Below are 25,839 nucleotides of genomic sequence, written 5' to 3' on the forward strand. Positions count from 1 at the left end.
TATGGTTTTCCCAGTAGTAATGTATGGCTGTGAGAGCTGGACTATAAGGAAGGCTGAGCGCCGAAGAATTGATGCTTTCGAACTGTGGTGCTGGAGAAGACTCTTACGAGTCCCCTGGACTGCAAGGAGGTCAAATCAGTCCATCCTAAAGGAAATCAACCCTGAGTGCTCATTGGAAGGACAGATGCTGAAGCTGAAGCTCCAATATTTTGGCCACCTAATGCGAAGAGAAAACTCCCTGGAAAAGACCCTGATGCTGGGAAAGACTGAAGGCAAAAGGAGAAGGGGACGGCAGAGGATGAGATGGCTAGATAGCATCACGGATGCAATGAATATGGACTTGAGCACGCTCCGGGAGAGAGCGCAGGACAGGAAGGCCTGGCGTGCTGTGGTCCATGGGGTCATGAAGAGTCGGACACGACTGAATGACTGAACAACAACAACTTCTCTTTAATGGCTGGAGACTTTCCACAGTTTATGAGTATGGAAAGGGCTTTGAGAATCTTTGCTTCCCACTATTGTGAATGTATTTTTCTTCTGTCTCAAAATTATCAGCAGTCAGACAGGTTTTGCATGTTTTTGAAACAATAACCTGCAAACCCCCCCATCCCACCTGCAATACAAAAACATAAAAATAAACCAATTCAAAAACCTGCCAAACATATTTCCTATGAGCAAAAGTCGGATTTATGAAAATGCCACATGTTCTGCTCATGCTTTCAAAGTGCCTTGAAAGCTCATCCTAACCTGCCTCTGTTGATTGCCAAATGAATGTGCTACTCTTTTATCCAGAGGTCTATGCAAATGAAGAGATGGCTTCCTCTTTAAATCATCCATACACCCTTTCCAGCTTCAGCCACAGATACAAGCCTTGAGTGCCTTTGACCATTTTACAAAGAGAGAAAGAAAATGATATTTTGGCTTCAGTTCATGTTCTTTTCAGCAACCTTTAGAGGTAATAGCCTTCTTCCAGATACAATTGGCAAGCAGAAGACAGATGCATTCTAGGGCTTAATGTGAAAGGAGAAGCTTTATAATGACTCTTTCTTTCTTTCTTTCTTTCTTTCTTTCTTTCTTTCAAGGTGTCCAGTCAGAGGTCCAGCTGGTGGAGTCTGGAGGAGACATAAAGAGGCCTGGGGAGTCCCTTCGCCTCTCCTGTAGAACATCAGGGTTCACCTTCAGCAGCTATGAGATGCACTGGGTGAGACAAGCTCCTGGGAAGGGACTGGAATGGGTCGCATGGATAGACAATAATGGTGATGGGAGCTCACAGTACTATGCTAATTCAGTGAAAGGGCGCTTCACCATCTCCAGGCATGATGTGTCAAGTATGCTGTATCTGCAAATGAACAATGTGAAAACTGAAGACACTGCTGTGTATTACTGTTCAAGAGACACAGTGAGAGGAAGTAAATCTAAAGCCCAGCAAAAACCCTCCTTTGCAGTTATGGCAGCTCTCCAACTCCAAGTTGATTCAGCTGCAATAGGAGACCAGCAGCCTGGCTGACCCCAGATCCTTCAATTTGTATAGGGATGTACAACAGTATTGTTTCAGTTTGCAAGTCATCAGAACTTGCCCCATTCACAATCCTGAAAATGAATGGGGTGCAGTTAGGGATGGCGGAGAATTCCACCACAGATTTCAGTGAGGCCGAATGCACTGGCATTCAGCCCCCTGAAAACCATGGTGGAACGGCCTGCCACCTCCCCGCCCCCCCCCCCCCCGCAGATCCCCCCCAGGACGAGACCTACCTGGGGCGGATGTTCCAGACAGTGGCAGCTCCAGCAGCGGCTTCGGCGGTGGTGGCTGGTCTTTCAACCGGCTGCACCAGCCACCATTTGCAATCTGGTCTTTGCCGTGATAGGCTACGTAAGTCTTTACATAGCCTACCACATCTGGAGTTTTTTTTAAAAAGGCATATGCAAATGGCGACCGCTACAGCGGCCGCTATTTGCGTTCCTTATTTTTTGCCGTTTTAGTCTACGTAAATATTTACGAAGGCTAAAACGGTGAATAAAAAAGGAATGCAAATAGCACCCACTACACTATTTGCGTTCCCCTTATTTTTCGCCGTAATAGTTTATGTAGACCAAAACGGCGAAAAATAAGGAATGCAAATGGAGGTTGCCATAGCCGCCACCATGTGCGTACGCATTTTTTTTTTTACCCAGATGTGATAGGCTACATAAAGACTTATGTAGCCTATCATGGCCCCCTGGCTAGGGGTGGACGAAAGTCACTTACCTTTTCTCGCAGCTTGTTCACGGTGGGGGGGAGCGCTTCGCTGCTCCCCCCGCGAAGTTCAGGCCGGGGGGGGAGGCTTCCCGCCTCGCCCGGCCGAAATTGAGGCCGGGGAGGAGGCTTCCCGCCTCGCCCGGCCGCGAACACGAAAGTAAAAAAAAAAAAAAACAACGTCCCCTGATAGGCTACGTGACGATTCACGTAGCCTATCATGGCTAGATCTGGAAAGTCAGCCATGATAGGCTACGTGAATCGTCACGTAGCCTATCACGGGTGACTTTAAAAAAAAAAAAAGCGCGTACGCGAATGGCGGCCCCCATAGGGAGCCGCCATTCGCGTTCCTTATTTAGTTGCTGTAGTCTACGTAAATCTTTACATAGACTACGGCGAAAATAAGGGCAACGCAAATAGAGTTGCCCTTATTTTCGCCATATACGTAAACATTGACGTAGACTACAGCGACCAAATAAGGAAGGGGAATGGCGGCTCCCTATGGGGGCCGCCATTATCCGTACACACTTTTTTTTTTTTTTAAAGTCACCCGTGATAGGCTACGTGACGATTCACGTAGCCTATCACGGCTGACTTTGCAAATCTAGCCATGATAGGCTACGTGAATCGTCACGTAGCCTATCAGGGGATTTTTTTTTTTTTTCTTTCATTGCAATGGCGGGGGTGGCAGCCGGTCGAAAGACCGGCTGCCGCTCCCGCCCCGCTCGAACACCGGACAAACCGCCAGCCGGACCCGCCGCTGGGAGGGACATTCAGGGAAGGTAAGTCCCGTCCCGGGGGGGGCGGGGGGCGGGGGGGTGCGGAGGATTTCTCCCCGAAACTTGTTCGGGGGGCCAAACACGTTGGTGCTCGGCCCCCCGAAGTTTCGGGGAGAAATTCTCCTCCATCCCTACCCCTGGCTGGACGAAAATGGCAGCCGCTATGGCGGCTGCCATTTGCGTCCACACCAGCCAGTCCGCGGCCAGAAATCTGGTTGTGGACGGCCTTAGCCTGGCCGGCTGCTCCGCAGAACTGCCGCGGAGCAGAGCCAGCCATTGAGGATTCCGGGGGGGGAGGACTGGATCGCCTCCCCCCTGTCGAGGATTCCGGGGGGAGGGATGGAGTGCCTCCCCCCCCCACAAACAGAATCCGCGAAAAGGTAAGTGAATTTCGTACATCCCTAAGTGCATTTTAAAAGAGTGCAGTTTAAAATGTGTATTTTTCAAATAAATAAACATAAGGTAAAATAAAAAAGCTTGCAACCCCTGAGCTTGTGATCGTGTTCAAAAAGTGCATTTTTTAAAAAAACGTGCCCTTTAAAATGTGCACTTAAAGTGTAAATGTGGAATTTTATTGTTTTAAACTCTTGTATTATTGTACATCGCCAAGAGTAGCCAGTAGACTGGCCAGATGGGTGGTTAAGAAATTTAATAAAATAAATAAATAAATAAATAAAAACACATTTTTCTCACTAAAGTCAATGGTGGGAGTGCTAACATCTTTAAACTAGGCATGTAAATGCATACTTTTCCTGTTCAAACAAAAAGAGAAACAAATTGTTGTAAATGAAAATGGAAGCGAGGCGAACTGAACTTCAAAGTGGTGTTTAGGGATGGCGGAGAATTTCTCCCCGAAACTTTGGGGGGCCGAGCCCAACGTGTTCGGCCCCCCGAACAAGTTTTGGGGAGAAATCCTCCGCACCCCCCCGCCCCTCCCTGGGACGGGACTTACCTTCCCTGAATGTCCCTCCCGGCGGCGGGTCCGGCTGGTGGTTCGTCCGGTGTTCGAGCGGGGCGGGAGCGGCAGCCGGTCTTTCGACCGGCTGCCGCCCCCGCCATTGCAATGAAAGAAAAAAAAAAACGTCCCCTGATAGGCTACGTGATGATTCACGTAGCCTATCACGGCAAGATTTGCAAAGTCAGCCGTGATAGGCTACGTGAATCGTCACGTAGCCTATCACGGGTGACTTTAAAAAAAAAAAAAAAGCGCGTACGTGAATGGCAGCCCCCATAGGGAGCCGGCATTCCCCTTCCTTATTTGGTCGCTGTAGTCTATGTCAGTGTTTACGTAGACTACGGCGAAAATAAGGGCAACGCAAATAGCGTTGCCCTTATTTTTGCCGTAGTCTACGTAAACATTGACGTAGACTACAGCAACTAAATAAGGAACGCGAATGGCGGCTCCCTATGGGGGCCGCCATTCGCGTACGCGCTTTTTTTTTTTTTAAGTCACCCGTGATAGGCTACGTGACGATTCACGTAGCCTATCACGGCTGACTTTCCAGATCTAGCCATGATAGGCTACGTGAATCGTCACGTAGCCTATCAGGGGACGTTGTTTTTTTTTTTTTTTACTTTCGTGTTCGCGGCCGGGCGAGGCGGGAAGCCTCCTCCCCGGCCTGAATTTCGGCCGGGCGAGGCGGGAAGCCTCCCCCCCCGGCCTGAACTTCGCGGGGGGAGCAGCGAAGCGCTCCCCCCCACCGCGAACAAGCTGCGAGAAAAGGTAAGTGACTTTCGTGCACCCCTAGTGGTGTTTAGAGAATCACGGCAAGCCTGAGCATTCCTGGTTCTCCCATTCCTAGATTCATTCTGATTTAATCCCATCTGTTTAAATGGGAAAACCATGTACGTTAACTGAAACTAAGAAGTAAGAACTACTTACTCCATCCCTCCACCCCCGAATCCTGGCCAGCCGGGCCTGCAAATGGCGGCGGCTGTAGCCGCCACCATTTGCGTCCCTGCAGTCAGCCATGATAGGCTACGTAAATGTTTACGTAGCCTATCACGGTTGAGTAAAAAAACAAAAAACAAACCGCCGGAGCCGCCGCCGCCAGGAGGATTCGCCCAAGGTAAGTCCTGTCCTGGGGGGTGCAGGGGGGCAGACAGTTTCGCCACCAATTTCGGGGGGCCGAATGCTCTGGCATTCAGCCTCCCTGAGATTCGTGGTGAAATTCTCTGACATCCCTAAGCTGCACACAAGGAATGTGTCTTCCATCTACCAGTCTAATAGACCTAGATGTCATTCCTTAATGTGCTCATGCCTTGAGCAATGTGAAGAAAGGCAAATATGGAAATATTCTCCCTTTCTGTGAATTAAGCACAACATTAGGCCAGAAAGAGCATGTCCAAGACCAAGAAACATCTTAATCAAAATCCGGGTGGGGTGGTGGAGAGTAGGGTAGTACAGTGAATAGAGCATTGTAAGTGGGAGACCACAGCTCAGATCCTCCCTCAGTCCTGAAGAGCTCTTCAGTGGCTTTGGGCAGTTCATCACCTCTTGACCCAATCTACATCACAAAATTGTTGTGATAATAACATGAGATCAAGCTGTATCAGATCCAGACCAGCAGAGAAATCTTCACATCAGGATTCTCTGAGTGGTTATTCAAAAGTAAAGTCCCTTTGAATGTTATTTATTCATTTGATTTGTACCCACCTTTCTACCAAGAAAGTGGAACTAAAGACAGCTAATAAGCTCATCATCATCTTCAAAAACTGTTTCTTTGGCATAAGGGCTTCTCCACAAGGCGCTTTTATCCTGCTATTGGGATTGGTTAATCATGGAAATTTGCAGCTCCTTTACATGACATCATCAACCTCCAGGCCGTCTCCCATGCTAAATGCCTGTTATCCCATTTTTAAAAAGATCTGAGATAATGATCTATCAAAATAAAGCATGTGAAATTTCCTAGGGAAAAGAGGAAATCCCACAATAAGACAAGCTAGATTACAGTGCCATCTAGTGGCTGTATAATGAAACATATAGAACAGGGAGATAAGGGGGAAAGAGGAGGGAAGGGAATCATGAGTAATGGGATCCCATAGTGATCCTGCATTTAAAATGGAAGCAGAATGCCCCAGTAAAGTTGCAGGACTTTAGCCTTTTATAGAAATGCTCTAAATCACAAGCATGTCTGAAGCTAAAAAGTGAATCCTATATAGCTTAGGGATGGTGGAGAATTCCACCACGGACTCCAATGAGGCTGGATTCTAAAGAATCCAGCCCCCCGGAGTCTGTGGCAGAATGGAAGACTTACCTCCACCTTCCCGCGGAATCCTCTTCGGCCGGATCCTCCGGCTCTGGATTTCCAGCGATACGGCCGCCATGCCATATTGCTGGCTGAAGGGGACTGACTGCAGACGCAAATGGCATCCAGGATGCCATTTGCGGCCATAAAGGCCTTAGTTTAAGGTAAATGCAGCTGTAAATGGCTGCATTTAGCTTAAACTAAGACCTTTACAGCTGCAAATGGCGTCCTGGACGCCATTTGTGTCCGCAGTCAGTCCCCTTCAGCCAGCGATACGGCATGGCGGCCGTGTCACTGGCACTTCGGAGCTGGCTGGTGGCTCCGCAGAATCACCATGGAGTGGAACCAGCCGAAGAGGATTTTGGGGGGGGAGGAATGGATTACCTCCCCCCCCCCATGGACTTTCCATCCCTGGATTGGCAGGTAGGGGATTCGTACTTCCCTAATATAGCTTATGATTATAAGTACATTTTCCACTGTCATCCCCAGTGAGATGAAAATTAAATGTAAATCTCTTGGCAAAGTGGTTTTACATTTTATAGCCACCTCCCACACTGAAGAGTTTACAGCAGATCCAAACTATTCACCATTCCAGAGAGAGGAGATACTTTCACTCCCTACCATGAACATCCTTCTTTTCCTTTGCTTATTAGCATCTCCATTGTGTGTGTGTGTATCTTCCAGATAAATGCTAATAATGTAATGTAAGGGAAGCAAATATTTTGTTAATGAGTGTTTTGCCATTGATCTTAGATGTCCACTCCAATATTTGTGTTGTGGAATCTGGACCAGGAATAGTGAGGCCTGGAGGATCCCCCAAACTAACCTGCACTGTCAATAGTGATTCTGTACAGAGTATCTAGCGGGGTTGGATCGGGGAAAGGAGTGGAATGGCTGTGGCAGATAGACTGGAAGAGCAACACATGAAACACATTCTATGCCCTATCTCTCTGAGGACGGATCACCCTCTCTGCTGACATCTCCAGAAATAAGAATTATCTCCAGCTGAACTCCCTGACAGCTGCAGACACAGCTGTGTATTACTGTGGCTAGGGATGTCGGAGAATTTCTCCATGAATCTCCGGGAGGCCGAATGCCAATGCATTCGGCCCCCCGAAAATGGTGGAGAAACGGTCCGCCCCCCCCGCCCCCCCCCAGAATGGGACTTACCTTTGTCGAATGTCCCTGGTGCTGGCGGCTCCTGGCGACGGTTTGGCGGTGGCGGCCGGTCTTCTGACCGGCTGCCGTCTCCGCCATTTCCAAGGTGAAAAAAAAAAAAAAAAAACACGTGATAGGCTACATAAAGATTTACGTAGCCTATCATGGCTAGATCATCAAAAAATACTGTGATAGGTTACGTAAATCCTTACGTAGCCTATCACGGTTGACTTTGCGGGGGAAAAAAAGTGCGTACGCAAATGGTGGAGTCCCTGAGCACTGCCATTTGCGTTCCTTATTTGGGCACGTGTAGTCTATGTAAACATTTACGTAGACTACGGCGAAAATAAGGGCAACGCAAATAGCCCATGGGCGCCGCCATTTGCATACACGCTTATTTTCCCCCCAAAGTCAGCCGTGATAGGCTACGTAAGGATTTACATAGCCTATCATGGCTGACTGCAGGGACACAAACAGCAGCGGCTATGGCCGCCGCCATTTGCGTCCCGGCAGGAGACGAGATTCGCGGCCGGTGGGACGGGGTGCCTCCCCCCTGGCCAGAATTTCAGCAGGGAGGGATGGGGTGCCTCCCACCCCACCCAGAATTTCAGGGGGAGGAACGGAGTGCCTCCCCCCCACCGCGAAGCAAGCTGCGGGATAAGGTAAGGGACTTTCATCCATCCCTACTAAAGGCAAACAGTGGTTTCCATCTCCACAAATACTAACTAAAACCGCTAAGTAGATATCCAGAAAATATACTATAGCTGGTGGCCAATATCACACCATCAATTTGTTGGCAGAATTTTACCACACTTGCATCCACCATGGGGGGCTGAGGAAAGGAGGGTACTTAACACTCAAGAATCTTTAATGGGTGTCCCCAGTTTTGCTCTTCTATTTATTTTGTACAACACCCTTAACATTCCCCTCAATAATATAACAAATGAGTCCAGAGGATGTTCATATCCAGTGACTTCTTTATAAAGATATAGTATTGGATGCGCTTCTGTCAAAATAGCTGCATGCAAGAAACTCAGATAAGATTATCTAATAGATGGAAGTTATTTTGAAACTTCCCTTGAAATACTTTATCAATACCTTTAGCAGGAATCTCCAAACTCTCAAATTTGGATTGAAGTGAAAGTTGGTGGCATATCTAATTAACATAATGAAAATACTGACGGTTACTGGGAAATCATCACTTTGATAATGCCATGGAAAAAAGTGAGACTGTGACCTTGGGCCAATGGCAAAATGTCATCTGCATTTTCGCCTTGACATCTTGATCAATCTCTCAAAATTTGTCATCATGTGAGTGATGTGACCCACATTTTAATGAGGGTACATTGCAGGTGCCACTGAGCTCTTCAGCAAATGAACACAGCCAGATACACTTATTTGCACAACCTATTAGCAAATATCATCACATAAGAAATACTGAAAGAAAATATATATATATATATATATATATATATATATATATATATACAACAGCAAGAACAAACTGTTAAATAAGTGTCTGATCAAGAAACAAGACATTTAACATGGGTAATTTTTGTCAGACCATGCAGTTCAGAAATAGCTCAATGAGGTTTTATCAATGGGATTTGCTCCAAGGAAAGTGGTTCAATAGGGGCTTTTTTACTAAAAGTACATAGACAATTGAACAACTGTCATTATGCAATCTCAGGTTTTATTCTTCAGTTTTCAATCATATGAACGTATCACATCATATATCAGTTGGGTTGGATTAGGACATCTGAGTAAAACAAATGATATTTGTTTTCTCTTGGTCTCTGGGACATTGCGCCGAGACCATATTACACTGGTTTTAAAATCTTTACACTGGCTGCCAATTTGTTTCTGAGCAAAATATAAATTTGCTGGTTCTTACCTTTGAAGCCTTACATGGTCTAGGTCCAAGGTACCTTAGGGAGCGCCTTCTCCCCTCTGTCCCAGTCCACCACCGAAGGTCCTCTGAGGGACATCTGCTGTGGCTGCCTAATATGAGATTAGGATAGGGATGTACGACACCCCCCTTACCTGGCTCTGCCGGGTTCCGCTGGGGGGGGGAAGTGCTCCCGTCCCTCCCCCCAGAATCCTCGCTGCGGGGGGAGGTGTTCTGCACCTCCCCCCGGAATCCTGGACGGCCGGCTCCCCCCTCGGGGATTCCGCGGAGCCGCCAGCTGGCTCTGCCAGCAGCCAGACATCTGGCCACTGGCTAGCAGGGATGCAAATGGCAGCGGCCGTAGCTGCCGCCGTTTGCATCCCTGTATTCAGCCATGATAGGCTACATAAAGACTTACGTAGCCTATCACGTCTGGGCTAAAAAAAAAAAAAAAGCGTACGCAAATGGCAGTGGCTACGGCCGCCTCCATTTGCGTTCCCTATTTTTGGTTGTCTTAGTCTACTCTACATAAATATTTACATAGACTAAGACGGCGAAACTAAGGGACGCTATTTGTGTTCCCCCTTAGTTTTGCCATCTTAGTCTATGTAAGTATTTACGTAGAGTAAGACAACCAAAAATAGGGAACGCAAATGGCAGCGGCCGTAGCCACCGCCATTTGCATACACGTTTTTTTTTAACCCAGATGTGATAGGCTATGTAAGTCTTTACATAGCCCATCATGAATGGGGGGGGGAGGACTGCAAATGGTGGTGGCAGCGGTGGCGGCAGCCAGTCGCAAGACAAGCCGCCACTGCCGAAGCTGCTGCTGGAGCCGCCGCTGGAGCTGCCGCCATCCGGAAAATCCGCCCCAGGTAAGTCTTGTCCCAGGGGGGATCCACGGGGGGTGGGGGGGTGGCAGGCCATTCCCCACGGAGTTCGAGGGGCTGAATGCACTGGCATTCGGCCTCACCGAGATCCATGGCGGAATTCTCTGACATCCCTAGATTAGGAGCCACATGCAAAAGGGCCTTTTCCTTTGCTGCCCCTCAGTTGTGGAATGACCTGCTGGTTGAAATGTGCCTGCTCACCTCTTTGAAAGTCTTTAAGCAGGAATTAAAGACTCAAGTGTTCCGGCAGGCCTTCCCTTTTTAGAACTCTTGTTCCTTTTGCTGACTCTCGTATTCTGATTTAAGCTGTGTTGTTTCTAAGATGTGTTGTTTTTAATGATGGAATTTTTGTTAAACTGTTTTTAGTTCAAAGTTGTTTTTAGTTATATGTTGGCTTGGGAAGGAGTTTCAAGGGAAAAGGACCAGCTGCACCAGTTGGAACCTGAGGCTGAATTTTTTTTTCCTGTCCTTGCCCAACCAGATACTAAACACAGGGCTGCCAGAGGCTGCTTGAGAAGGAGTTTGAGGGAAAGAGGACCAGCTGCATCAGGAAAGTTGATTAAAGAGGAAAAGAATAAAGTAAAGAAAGCTGAGAAGACACCATTATCAGACAAGCTAAATAAAACATCAGCTGGTTAATATTGATGGGAATTGTGAGCTGTGCAAAATGGGTAAATTATTTGGATCAAAGTATAGAGGACATATTTCCCTGATGCTGGGAAAGACTGAAGGCAAAAGGAGAAGGGAACAACAGAGGATGAGATGGCTAGATAGCATCACGGATGCAATGAATATGAACTTGAGCACACTCCGGGAGAGAGCGCAGGACAGGAAGGCCTGGCGTGCTATGGTCCATGGGGTCACGAAGAGTCGGACACGACTGAACGACTGAACATCAACAACAACAATAGAGGACATATTTAACCAGGCTGAGAATCCAGCTGAACAAAATTGGAAGCTGAGGCTCATGCAGTATAAATTGGTGTTTTCAAACTTTCCAACACCTAAAAGTCCATTAACGCAGCTACAACGTAAATGTCATCTTATACAAATATTAGAACTCATTGCCCTTGGAACTTATTATAGCAGATATTACCCACATTGTTTTGTTTTGTCTAAGTTTTAAGTATAAATGTGTATGCACTGTGGTCACCCTTAAGGAATGTCAAATGGCCAGGAAAATATATAGCAGAAAGTCTGATTTTCAAAAATTAGGACTACATCTTTCTAGGACTTTTGAAAACGCAGCCTCCTCTATGCCCCTAGCAAAGGGGAAATTATGGTAGGATCAATATGAACATTGTCACCTAGAAAGAGAAATCAGAAGTGGGGAAGATCCAGTTCAGTGGAATTATCTGGAAGTCCCCTATATATACCCTGGCTGCCAGGGGAAAAAAGAATCAAAATAATTTAGGAGAGACACAACATAAGCCATGGCAAGAGGCTCAGTTAGGGTAAGGGGATGATGATAAAGACTTAATCTTTAAGTTGAAGAATTCTGCTGTTCAAGATCAAAAGTGGCAATTACTTTCTAAAGGAAATGACCTTTTTAATAACGAGAAGAAAGCGCAGTTAGACTTTCACTGCATTGCCACTAGATGCACAAAATGAATTATTAACGCTATTTGCATTCGTTTATTTTTCGCCGTTCTAGCCTACGTAAATGTTTACGGCGAAAAATAAAGGAATGCAAATAGCACCCACTACATTATTTGCATTCCCCTTTTTTTCGCCATTTTATCTTACGTAAATATTTAAGTAAGATAAACTGGTGAAAAATAGGGAACGCAAATGGTGGCCGCTGTAGCCACCACCATTTGTGTATGCTAGGGTTTGGGGGGGGGGTGGCCGTGATAGGCTACATAAATTCTTATGTAGCCTATCACAGCTCCTGGCTGGACGCAAATGGCGGCAGTTAAGGCGGCTGCCACTTGTGTCCACAGCAGCCCGTCTGCAGCTGGAAATCCAGCTGCTGATGGCCCTGGCCAGCTCCTCCACGGCCTGGTTGCAGAGCGGAGCTGGCCGTCGAAGATTCCGGGGCGGGAGGACTGGATCGCCTCCCCCCCAACCTTGAAAGTTTCCGTGAAAAGGTAAGTGAGTTTCGGACATCCCTAGTTTTGACACTCTGTCACTATATGTTCCACTTTATGGACTACTGCCTTGTTGTGGGGAAGAGGCTTGCGTAACTCAGTGAAGCCATAAGCTATGCTGTGTAGGGCCACCCAAGACAGACAGGTCATGGCAGAGAGTTCTGACAAAATGCGGTACAGTAGAAAAGGAAATAGCAACACATTCCAGTATTCTTGCCAAGAAAACCCCATGGAACGTATCACAAGGCTAAAAGATATGATGACGGAAGATGAGCTCCTCAGGTCAGAAGGTGTCCAATGTACTAATGGGGAAGAGCAGAGGGTATTTCCAAGTAGCGCCAGAAAGAGTGAAGTGGCTGGGCCAAAGCCAAAAGGACACTCAGCTGTGGATGTGTCTGGTGGTGAAAAGAAAATCCGATGCTGTAAAGAACAATATTATTTAGGAACCTGGAATGTCAGATCAATGAATCAAGGCAAGCTGGAGGTGGTCAAACATGAGATGGCAAGATTGAACATGGACATCTTGGGAATCAGCAAACTCAAATGGACAGGCATGGCTGAATTTAATTCAGGTGACCATCATATCTACTACTGTGGGCAAGAATCCCTCAGAAGAAATGGAGTAGCACTCATAGTCAACAAAAGGGTGGGAAAAGCAGTACTGGGGCACATTCTCAAAAATGATAGAATGATGTCAGTATGAATCCAAGGCAAACCATTCAACATCACAGTAATTCAAGTCTATGCCCCAACCACTGAGGCCAAAGCAGCTGAGGTTGATCAGTTCTCTGAAGACCTACAACACCTTCTAGAACTAACACCAAAAAAAAGATGTCCTTTTCATCATAGGGGATTGGAATGCTAAAGTAGGAAGTCAAGAAATAAGTGGGATAACAGGCAAGCATGGCCTTGGTGTACAAAATGAAGCAGGACAAAAGCTAATAGAGTTTTGCCAAAAGAACACGCTGATCATAACAAACACTCTTTTCCAACAGCACAAGAGGTGACTCTACACATGGACATCACCAGATGGTCAATATCGAAATCAGATTGATTATGACCATTGCAGCCAAAGATGGAGAAGCTCTATACAGTCAGTAAAAGCAACACCTGGAGCTGACTGTGGCTCGGATCATGAGCTGCTTCTTGCAAAATTTTGGCTTAAATTGAAGAATGTAGGGAAAACCACTAAACTATTCAGGTATGACCTAAATCATATCCCTGATGAATATACAGTGGAGGTGAGGAATAGATTTCAGGGATTAGACCTGATAGACAGCGTGCCTGAGGAACTATGGACGGAGGTCCGTAACAGTGTTCATGGGACAGCAACTCAATCCATCCCAAAGAAAAAGAAATGCAAGAAAGCCAAGTGGCTGTCTGAGGAGGCTTTACAAGTAGCTGAGGAAAGAAGGGAAGCGAAAAGCAACGGAGAAAGGGGAAGAGATATCCAACTGAATGCAGAGTTCCAGAGAATAGCAAGGAGAGACAAGAAGGCCTTCTTAAATGAACAATGCAAAGAAATCGAGGAAAACAACAGAATGGGAAAGACTAGAGATCTCTTCAAGAAAATCAGAGATCTCAAGGGAATGTTTTGTGCAAAGATGGGCATGATAAAGGACAAAGAAGGAAGGGACCTAACAGAAGCAGATGAGATTAAGAAGAGGTGGAAAGATACAGGAAAGGAAACTACACAGGAAAGATCTGAATGTCCCTAATAGCCATGATAGTGCAGTCACTGAACTTGAGCTGGACATCCTCGAGAGTGAAGTCAAGTGGGCCTTAGGAAGCATTAGTAACAACAAAGCTAGCGGAGATGACAGTATTCCAGCTGAGCCATTTAAAATCCTAAAAGATGATGCTGTTAAAGTGCTGCACTCAATATGTCAACAAATGTGGAACACTCAGCAGTGGCCACAAGACTGGAAAAGGTCAGTTGACATTCCAATTCCAAAGAAGGGCAATGCCAGAGAGTGTTCAAACTACTGTACAATTGTGCTCATTTCACATGCCAGCAATGTTATGCTCAAAATCCTACAAGCTAGGCTTCAGCAGTATGTGAACCGAGAACTACCGGAAGTACAAGCGGGGTTTCAAAGAGGCAGAGGAGATAGAGTCAAATCGCCAACATTCGCTGGATCATAGAGAAAGCAAGAGAATTCCAGAAAAACGTCTATTTCTGCTTCATTGTCTACGCTAAAGCCTTTGATTGTGTGGATCACAACAAACTGTGGCAAATCCTTAAAGAGATGGGAGTACCAGACCACCTTACCTGTCTCCTGAGAAACCTGTACGAGGGTCAAGAAGCAACAGTAAGAACCAGACATGGAACAACTGATTGGTTCAAAATTGGGAAAGGAATACAACAAGGCTGCATATTGTCACCCTACTTATTTAACTTATATGCAGAGTACATCATGAGAAACCCCAGGTTGGATGAATCTAGGGTTGGCGGAGAATTTCTCCCCGAAACTTTGGGGGGCCGAGCGCCAACATGTTCAGCCCCCCGAACAAGTTTTAGGGAGAAATCCTCTGCACCCCTCCGCCCCCCACAGCCTCCCCGGGACGGGACTTACCTTCGCCGAATGTCCCTCCCGGTGGCGGGTCTGGCCGGCGGTTCGGCGGGTGTTCGAGCGGGGAGGGAGCGGCAGCCGGTCTTTCGACCTGCTGCTGCCGCCACTATTGCAATGAAAGAAGAAAAAAAAAACGCCCCCTGATAGGCTACGTGACGATTCATGTAGCCTATCATGGCTAGATTTGCAAAGTCAGCCATGATAGGCTACGACAATCGTCACGTACCCTATCACGGGTGACTTTAAAAAAAAAAAAAGTGTGTACGGATAATGGCGGCCCCGATAGGGAGCCGCCATTCCCGTTCCTTATTTGGTCGCTGTAGTCTACGTAAAGATTTACGTGGACTATGGCGAAAAGAAGGGCAACGCTATGCTTACTTTGCAGATCTAGCCGTGTTAGGCTACGTGAATCGTCACGTAGCCTATCAGGGGGCGTTTTTTTTTTTTTTAAACTTTCGCGTTCGCGGCCGGGCGAGGCAGGAAGCCTCCCCCCAGCCTGAATTTCGGCCGGGCCGAGGTGGGAAGCCTCCCCCCCCCCGGCCTGAAGTTCGCGGGCGGACCAGCGAAGCACCTCCCCCCCACCACGAACGTCCTTCGAGGACAGGTAAGTGACTTTTGTCCACCCCTAGATGAATCACAGGTCAGAATTAAGATTACTGGGAGAATTATCAACAACCTCAGATATGCAGATGATACTACCCCAATGGCAGAAAGTGAAGAGGATCTCAAGAGCCTCTTGTTGAGGATGAAAGAGGAGAGTGCAAAAGCTGTTTTGAAACTCAACATTAAGAAAACGAAGATCATGGCATCTGGCCCCATCACTTCCTGGCATATAGAAGGGGAAGAAATGGAAGCAATGACAGATTTTATTTTCTTGGGCTCCAAGATCACTGCAGACGGTGACTGTAGCCATGAAATTAAAAGATGCTTGCTTCTTGGGAGGAAAGCTATGGCAAACCTAGACAGCATAGTAAGAAGCAGAGACATCACCTTGCCGACAAAGGTTCGTATAATCAAAGCTATGGTTTTCCCAGTAGTAATGTATGGCTGAGAGAGCTGGACTATAAGGAAGGCTGAGCACCGAAGAATTGATGCTTTCGAACTGTGGTGCTGGAGAAGACTCTTACTAGTCCCCTGGACTGCAAGGAGATCAAATCAGTCCATCCTAAAGGAAATCAACCCTGACTGCTCATAGAAAGGACAGATACTGAAGCTGAAGCTCAAATATTTTGGCCACCTATTGTGAAGAGAAAACTCTCTGGAAAAGACCCTGATGCTGGGAAAGACTGAAGGCAAAAGGAAAAGGGGACAGCAGAGGATAAGATGGCTAGATAGCATCACCGATGCAATGAATATGGACTTGAGCACGCCCTGGGAGAGAGCGGAGGACAGGAAGGCCTGTCGTGCTATGGTCCATGGGGTCACGAAGAGTTGGACACGACTGAACGACTGAACAACAACAACACTATATTTTGGATAATTTGTTTTTCAGCCCCACTATCATAATTTGGTGATCTTGTTTTGGCCCATTTATAAAGGGCATCTGCACATCTACCATGACCTGTGCAAATTCGGTTCAAGGTTGTCCATATCTAGGGATGTACGAAAGTCACTTACAGTTTCGGGATCTGCTTCACGGTGGAGGGGGAGGTGCTCCGTCCCTCCCCCCTGAGTCCTGCCTGGCTGGCTCTGCTCCGCAGGGATTCCGCGGAGCTGCCGGACAGCTCTGCCTGCACCCGGATATCCAGCAGCTGGGGAGCAGGGACGCAACAGTTGGCAGCTGTAGGCACCGCTGTTTGCGTCCCTTTATTTAACTGTTCTAGCCTAGGTAAATATTTACATAAGCTAGAACGGCTAAAAATAGTGAACACAAATGGCGGCTGCCATAGTCGCCGCCATTTGTGTACACTGCGCCCATCTGCGGCAGGCCAGGAGACCAGCCGCCCCTGCCCCTGCCCCGCCGCTGCTGCAACTGCCGTCCCCGCGGTCACCCGTGCCACCCCCACCGCCACATCTTCCGTCGCTGCCCCTGCCGCACCTTCTGCTGCCGCCACACCTTCTACTGCCGCCGCCCCCACCGCTGCCGCACCTGCTGCCCCCGCCGCACCTTCTGCCACACCAGCTGCCACCACACCTTCTGCCACCGCTGCCGCACCACTGCCGCCACACCACCACTGACGCCGCTGACGCATCCGCAGCATCTGCCCCAGGGAACTGCTGTCTCAGGGGGTTCTGCAGGGTGGCTGGGGGGCAGGTGGCCGTTCCACCATGGATTCCAGGGGGCCGAATGCCAGTGCATTTGGCCTCACTGGAATCCTTGGTGGAATTCTCCGCCATCCCTATCCATATAATACTGGGCTGAAAGAGGCCTATTCACATTGATGCTTAGCACAGAATCTGGAAATATAGGGGGAGAGGAGATTGAAATGACAAAATGATGCTCTGTCCCTTCCCCTGGAAACCTTGACATGGGGGGAGGCGATCCGGTCCTCCCCCACTGAATCCTCAACAGCCGGCTCCACTCCGCAGCCAGTAGGGATGTCAGAGAATTCCGCCACTTACTGAAATGGGATCGAATTCCCTTCACTCTGTGCTAGGGATGCCAGACAATTCCGTGATGGATCTCGGTGAGGCCGAATGCCTGTGCATCCGGCCCCACGGAATCCATCGCGGAATGGAGCCCCCGCCCCTCCAACCCATGGAAGGTGTGCAGGATGAAGTCCCTGCCGCCCCCAACTCACAACAGGCGTGCGAAATGGAGCACTTAGCTGCTCCCATACATGCTGCTTTGTGAATGGCGGCCATCCTGCGGCCGCCATTCACATCCTCCTTTTCATAGCCATCATAGGCTATGTAAATACTTACAAATGTAAATACTTACATACGTGATAGGCTACGTAAACATTTGCATCCCTGTGGAGGCCATGATAGGCTACGTAAGTATTTATGTAGCCTATCACGGCAGGGGGGGGAAACCCCAGGGTATGCAAGTGTAGGGATGTACGAAAGTCACCTTTCCGTGGATTATGTTGATGGAGGGGGGGAGGTGTTCCATCCCTCCCCCCAGAATCCTCGACGGGGGGAGGCATTCCGTTCCTCCACCCCAGAATCCTCCACGGCTGGCTGTGCTCTGCAGCAGCTCCGCGGAGCAGCTGGCCAGGCCCAGGCCAGAGCCGTCTGCAGCCGGATTTCCAACCACGGAGGGCTCTGTGTAAAAAAAAAAACAAAAAACAAAACCGCGTACGCAAATGGCAGCAGCTATGGCACCACCATTTGCGTTCCTTATTTTTGGCCGTCTTAATCTACGTAAATATTTACGTAGACTATGACAGCAAAAATAAAGGGGAACGCAAATAGCGTAGCGGGTGCTATATGCGTCGCTTTTTGATTCACCATTTTGGCCTATGTAAATATTTACCCAGCCATGATAGGCTACGTAAATCTTTACGTACCCTATCACGTCTTGTAAAAAAAAAAAAAAAATCTGACAAGACTGCAAATGGCAGCGGCAGCAGCCGTTCGGAAGACCAGCCGCTGCAACCGCCTCCGAAACTGCCGCTGGAGCCGCTGCTGCCTGGAACATCCGCCCCAGGTATGTCTTGTCCTGGGGGGGATCTGCGAGGGGGTGGGGGGGGCAGGCCATTTTGCCATGGAGTTCGGGGAGCCGAATGCACTGGCATTCGGCCTCACCGAGGTCCGTGTAGGGATGGCGGAGAATTTCTCCACGAATCTTTGGGAGGCCAAATGCCAACGCATTTGGCCCCCCAAAATTGGTGGGGAAATTCTCCGCCGGCCCCCCGCCCCCTGGGATGGGACTTACCGTGGCTGAATGTCCCTTTTGGCGGTGGGTCCTAGTGGCGGTTCGGTGGCATTTCGTTGGGGGCGGGGGTGGTCTCCCGACCGGCTGCTGCCGCCACCATTGCAAAAAAAAAAAGTAAAGTAAAAAAAAAAAAAACACCTGTGATAGGCTACGTAACGATTTACGTAGCCTATCACGGCTAGATTTCCAAAGTCAGCCATGATAGCCTACGTAAATCTTCACGTAGCCTAACACGGGTGACTTTGAAAAAAAGAAAAAAAAATTGCTTACGCAAATAGCAGTGGCCCATGGGCGCCGCCATTTGCGTTCTTTATTTTGGCACGTCTAGTCTACATAAACATTTACGTAGACTACGGCAAAAATAAGGGAACGCTATTTGCGTTGCCCTTATTTTCGCCGTAGTCTACGTAAATCTTTACGTAGACTAGACATGTCAAAATAAGGAACGCGAATGGCGGTCCCCATGGGAGCCGCCATTAGCGTACGTGCTTTTTTTTCCCCAAAGTCACCCGTGCTGGCTACGTGACGATTTACATAGCCTATCACGTCTGACTTTGGAAATCTAGCCGTGATAGGCTACGTAAATCATTACGTAGCCTATCAAGGGTGCGTGTGGTTTTGTTTTGTTTTTTACTTTTTTTTCACGGCCGGGTAGACGGGGCGCTCCTACCGGCCTGAATTTCGGCCGGGCGAGGTGGGGCGCCTCCCCCCCTCACCTGAACTTCGGGGGGAGAACCGAAGCACCTCCCCCCCACCACGAAGCAAGCTTCGAGAACAGGTAAGGGACTTTAGTCCATCCCTAGATCAGTGGTGGAATTCTCTGACATCCCTACGCAGATGGTGGCGGTAACTGCCATTTGCGTATGCTGGGGTTTTTCTCCCTGCCGTGATAAGATACAAAAATATTTACGTCGCCTATCACAGCTCAATCCCCTTCATGGATCACTGCCTTGTTGTGGCGAAGGGGCTTGCGTAACTCAGTGAAGCCATAAGCTATGCCGTGCAGGGCCACCCAAGACGGACAGGTCATGGCAGAGAGTTCTGACAAAATGTGGTCCACTGGAGAAGGAAATGGCAACCCACTCCAGTATTCTTGCCAAGAAAACCCCATGGAACGTATCACAAGGCTAAAAGAGATGACGCCGGAAGATGAGCCCCTCAGGTCGGAAGGTGTCCAATATGCTACTGGGGAAGAGCAGAGGGTATTTCCAAGTAGCGCCAGAAAGAGTGAAGCGGCTGGGCCAAAGCCGAAAGGACACTCAGCTGTGGATGTGTCTGGTGGTGAAAAGAAAATCCGATGCTGTAAAGAACAATATTGTTTAGGAACCTGGAATGTCAGATCAATGAATCAAGGTAAGCTGGAGGTGGACAAACATGAGATGGCAAGATTGAACATCGACATCTTGGGAATCAGCGAACTAAAATGGACAGGCATGGCTGAATTTAATTCAGGTGACTATCATATCTACTATTGTGGGCAAGAATCCCTTAGAAGAAATGGAGTAGCACTCATAGTCAACAAAAGGGTGGGAAAAGCAGTACTGGGGTACAATCTTAAAAATGATAGAATGATCTCAGTACGAATCCAAGGCAAACCATTCAACATCACAGTAATTCAAGTCTATGCCCCAACCACTGATGCCGAAGAAGCTGAGGTTGATCGGTTCTATGAAGACCTACAACACCTTCTAGAACTAACACCAAAAAAAAGATGTCCTCTTCATCATAGGGGATTGGAATGCTAAAGTAGGAAGTCAAGAAATCACCGGGATAACAGGCAGGCATAGCCTTGGTGTACAAAATGAAGCAGGACAAAAGCTAATAGAGTTTTGCCAAGAGAACATGCTGATCATAGCAAACATTCTTTTCCAACAGCACAAGAGGCGACTCTACACATGGACATCACCAGATGGTCAATATCGAAATCAGATTGATTATGTCCTTTGCAGCCAAAGATGGAGAAGCTCCATACAGTCAGTCAAAACAAGACCTGGAGCTGACTGTGGCTCAGATCATGAGCTGCTTCTTGCAAAATTTCGGCTTAAATTGAAGAACGTAGGGAAAACCACTAAACCGTTCAGGTATGACCTAAATCATATCCCTGATGAATATACAGTGGAGGTGAGGAATAGATTTCAGGGATTAGACCTGATAGACAGAGTGCCTGAGGAACTATGGACGGAGGTCCGTAACATTGTTCAGGAGGCAGCAACGAAATCCATCCCAAAGAAAAAGAAATGCAAGAAAGCCAAGTGGCTGTCTGATGAGGCTTTACAAGTAGCTCACGAAAGAAGGGAAGCGAAAAGCAAGGGAGAAAGGGGAAGATATATCCAACTGAATGCAGAGTTCCAGAGAATAGCAAGGAGAGACAAGAAGGCCTTCTTAAATGAACAATGCAAAGAAATTTAGGAAAACAACAGAATGGGAAAGACTAGAGATCTCTTCAAGAAAATTAGAGATCTCAAGGGAACGTTTTGTGCAAAGACGGGCATGATAAAGGACAAAGAAGGCAGGGACCTAACAGAAGCAGATGAGATTAAGAAGAGGTGGCAAGAATACACAGAAGAACTATACAGGAAAGATCTGAATGTCTCTGATAGCCATGATAGTGCGGTCACTGAACTTGAGCCGGACATCCTAGAGAGTGAAGTCAAGTGGGCCTTAGGAAGCATTAGTAACAACAAAGCTAGCGGAGATGACAGTATTCCAGCTGAGCTATTTAAAATCCTAAAAGATGATGCTGTTAAAGTGCTGCATTCAATATGCCAACAAATCTGGAACACTCAACAGTGGCCACAAGACTGGAAAAGGTCAGTTTACATTCCAATTCCAAAGAAGGGCAACGCCAAAGAGTGTTCAAACTACCGCACAATTGCGCTCATTTCACATGCCAGCAAGGTGATGCTCAAAATCCTACAAGCTAGGCTTCAGCAGTATGCGAACCGAGAACTACCGGAAGTACAAGCTGGGTTTAGAAGAGGCAGAGGAACTAGAGATCAAATCGCCAACATTCGCTGCATCATGGAGAAAGCAAGAGAATTCCAGAAAAAGGTCTATTTCTGCTTCATTGACTACGCTAAAGCCTTGGATTGTGTGGATCACAACAAACTGTGGCAAATTCTTAAAGTGATGGGAGTACCAGACCACCTTACCTGTCTCCTGAGAAACCTGTATGAGGGTCAAGAAGCAACAGTAAGAACCGGACATGGAACAACCGAGTGGTTCAAAATTGGGAAAGGAGTACGACAAGGCTGCATATTGTCACCCTGCTTATTTAACTTATATGCAGAGTACATCATGAGAAATGCCGGGTTGGATGAATCAGAGGTCGGAATTAAGATTGCTGGGAGAATTATCAACAACCTCCGATATGCAGACGATACCACCCTAATGGCAGAAAGCGAAGAGGATCTCAAGAGCCTCTTGTTGAGGGTGAAAGAGGAGAGTGCAAAAGCTGGTTTGAAACTCAACATTAAAAAAACGAAGATCATGGCATCTGGCCCCATCACTTCCTGGCATATAGAAGGGGAAGAAATGGAAGCAGTGACAGATTTTACTTTCTTGGGCTCCAAGATCACCGCAGACGGTGACTGTAGCCATGAAATTAAAAGACGCTTGCTCCTTGGGAGGAAAGCTATGGCCAACCTAGACAGCATAGTAAGAAGCAGAGACATCACCTTGCCGACAAAGGTCCGTCTAATCAAAGCTATGGTTTTCCCAGTAGTAATGTATGGCTGTGAGAGCTGGACTATAAGGAAGGCTGAGCGCCGAAGAATTGATGCTTTCAAACTGTGGTGCTGGAGAAGACTCTTACGAGTGCCCTGGACTGCAAGGAGGTCAAATCAGTCCATCCTAAAGGAAATCAACCCTGATTGCTCATTGGAAGGACAGATAATGAAGCTGAAGCTCCAATATTTTGGCCACCTAATGCGAAGAGAAAACTCCCTGGAAAAGACCCTGATGCTGGGAAAGACTGAAGGCAAAAGGAGAAGGGGACGGCAGAGGATGAGATGGCTAGATAGCATCACGGATGCAATGAATATGGACTTGAGCACGCTCCGGGAGAGAGCGCAGGACAGGAAGGCCTGGCGTGCTATGGTCCATGGGGTCACGAAGAGTCGGACACGACTGAACGACTGAACAACAACAACAACAAATCACAGCTCAATACAGGGATGCAAATGGCGGCGTCTATGACAGCCGCCATTTGCATTCCTGCAGGGCTGCCCAGTGGCCGGATGTCCAGCTCTGGGCGGCCGGAGCCGGGCAGGGGTTCCGCAGCTTGGCTGCGGAGCAGAGCCAGCCAGGCAGGATTACATGGGGGAGGACCGGATAGCCTCCCTCCCAGTCGAGAATTCTGGGGGGAGGGACGGAGCACCTCCTCCCCACAGCGGATTGTCCAGTGACGAGCCAGGGAGGTGTTTCATAGATCCCTTGTCTGTGCCACAGAATCCTCTGCAGAATGGCACCACGAAGTCCTGTGGAGCCAGCAGTCATGCGGCTTTTTTTTTGGTATTCCGCACAGTGTTGTGAAATTTTCGTAAATAAAAATGCAAGGTAGTATATTCCGATAATAAATATGTAAGGTTTTTTTTTTTTTTTTTTTAAAGAATGAATTGTGCTCACTGCCTTGTTTGTGCGTGTTCTTTAGGGATGTCAGAGAATTCCGCCACGGATCTTGGTGAGGACAAATGCCAGTGCATTTAGCCCCCCAGACTCCATGGGGGAATGGCCTGCCCCCCTGCGCCTCCACGGATCCCCCCCCCCGGGACGAGAATTACTTGGGGCGGACGTTCAAGGCGGCAGCGGCTCTGGCGGCGGCTTTGGCAGTGGCGGCGGCAGTGGCTGGTCTTCCGACCGGCTGCCGCCGCCACCATTTGCAGTCTTGTTGTGTGTTTTTTTACACGATGTGATAGGCTACGTAAAGATTAACGTATCCTATCATGGCTGGGTAAATATTTACATAGGCTAAAACGGTGAATCAAAAAGGGACACAAATAGCGCCCGCTACGCTATTTGCGTTCCCCTTTATTTTCACCGTCATAGTCTACGTAAATATTTACGTAGATTAAGATGGCCAAAAATAAGGAACACAAATGGTGGCAGCCGTAGCCGCTGCCATTTGCTTACTCGGTTTTGTTTTGTTTTTTACACAGAGACCTTCGTGGTCAGAAATCCGGCTGCAGACGGCTCTGTCCTGGGCCTGGCCGGCTGCTCCGCGGAGCTGCCATGGAACACAGTCAGCCGTGGAGGATTCCGGCGGGGGGGGGGAGGAACGGATCACCTCCCCCCCCATCGAGGATTCTGGGGGGAGGGATGGAATGCCTCCCCCCCCATCAACATATTCCGCGGAAAGGTAAGTGACTTACGTACATCCCTAGTGTTCTTTTTCAATTGAAATCCTTCGTCTCCCTTTACTTTCAGCCAAAACACTTCCTCCTCCTCGGGGCTTCCCTAAACAAGGCTGGCCTAGGTGTTCCTGAGCGATGCACTCTTTGTTTAAAGTAGCAACACTATTGAAAGAAAGAAAGAAAGAAAGAAAGAAAGAAAGAAAGAAAGAAAGAAAGACAGACAGACAGACAGACAGACAGACAGAACCTTTCAAAATGACCTTGCCTGTCTGGAGCCCTGCAAGAGTATTATTCCCCCTGCTAGGCTTTCTATTTCCACATCCAGCCTTGTTGCTGACATGGTGAGGCTAAAATGGAGAGGAGAACCAACTCTGTGCATGTCTACTCAGAAGTAAGTCTTACTGTGTTCAATGCAACTTACTCCTTTTCATGTCAGCACCCCACTTGCCCCCAGCTCAGCTTTGTATTTCCACATCCAGCTCATTATCAAACCTCCTGTTAGTTATCTCAGAAGACCCTTGGGTGAATGGGGGGGGGTTTCCAGGGAACAGCTGGATGGAGGGAGATTACACACACACACACACACACACACACACTCACACTAAAAAAATATAGTTCTTCATATTCCCTGGTATGTTTATTCCTCATTTTGTCCATTCCCTGAGCATGTGCAGAGTGTGGTTTTTATTGAAACAAAGAGAAGGTTGCTGATCTTTCTCTTCATGCTGCATTTGTACAACTGAAGTGTGACTGCTTCAGAAAGAACTTTCTATTATACTGTCTCTTTTTCTTCAAGAGCATCATATAACAGAGGTAGGAATGTCAGAGAATTCCACGACGGATCTCGGTGAGATCCCCCTGAAAACCATCACGGAACGAATCCCCCGCCACTCCAACCCACGAAAGGCGTGCAGGACGAAGTGCCCACTGCCCCCACCCCATGAAAGGCACACAAAACGGAGCACTTACCTGCTCCTGTCCGCGCTGCTGTGCGAATGGCGGCCGTCCTGCGGCCACCATTCACTTCCTCCTTCTTCAGCCGTGATAGGCTATATAAATACTTAGGTAGCCTATCACGGCTAACGCAGGGATGCCACTTGCGTCCCTGCGGAGGCTGTGATAGGCTACGTAAGTATTTACGTCACCTATCACGGCAGGGGGGGGGAACCCCAGCATATGCAAATGGCAGTAGCCGCCATTTGTGTATGCTGGGGTTTTTCCCCCTTGCCGTGATAGGCTACGTAAATATTTACATAGCCTATCACGTCAAGGGGAAAAAAAAACCAGCCTACGCAAATGGTGGCAGCTACCGCCATTTTTGTATGCTGGGGTTTTCCCCCTGCCCTGATAGGCTATGTAAATATTTACGTAACCTATCATGGCTCACTACAGGGATGCAAATGATGGCAGCTACGACAGCTGCCATTTGCATCCCTGCAGGGCTGCCCAGCAGCTGTATGTCCGGCTGCGGGTGGCCGGAGCCAGCCGGCGGCTCTGCGGCTTGGCCGCGGAGCGGTGCCGGCCAGGATTCCAGGGGGAGGCACGGAGCACCTCCCCCCACCTGCAGAACCCGGCCGGTGGAGCCAGGTAAGCAGGGTTTCGTACACCCCTAAACAGAAGTATGACGTGGTGGTTAGAGTCCAGCCCAAAGTCACCCAGTGAGATAACTACGCTATTTGCATTCCCCTTTATTTTCGCTGTAATAGTCTATGTAAATATTTACATAGACTAAGATGGCAAAAAATAAGGAACACAAATGGTGGTGGCCGTAGCAACCGCCATTTTTGTATGCCATTTGTTGTTGTTGTT

At 48.1% G+C, this 25,839-nt stretch overlaps 1 long non-coding RNA gene across 1 annotated transcript; it reads right to left on the reverse strand.

The window, feature by feature from the left end:
• Positions 1-427: 427 nt before the first annotated feature.
• LOC146342905 (uncharacterized) lies at positions 428-25,065 on the reverse strand. Its single transcript, XR_014783960.1, has 3 exons — positions 25,000-25,065; positions 9,313-9,419; positions 428-1,339 (listed from the first exon to the last, which is right to left on the reverse strand). It is a non-coding gene; the product is annotated as an uncharacterized LOC146342905 (long non-coding RNA).
• Between the last annotated feature and the right edge of the window lie 774 nt (positions 25,066-25,839).

The sequence above is a fragment of the Heloderma suspectum genome, chromosome 6, assembly GCF_057233095.1.
Source record: "Heloderma suspectum isolate Gila_16-S chromosome 6, 16-S_ref, whole genome shotgun sequence".
NCBI classification, from domain to species: Eukaryota; Metazoa; Chordata; class Lepidosauria; order Squamata; family Helodermatidae; genus Heloderma; species Heloderma suspectum.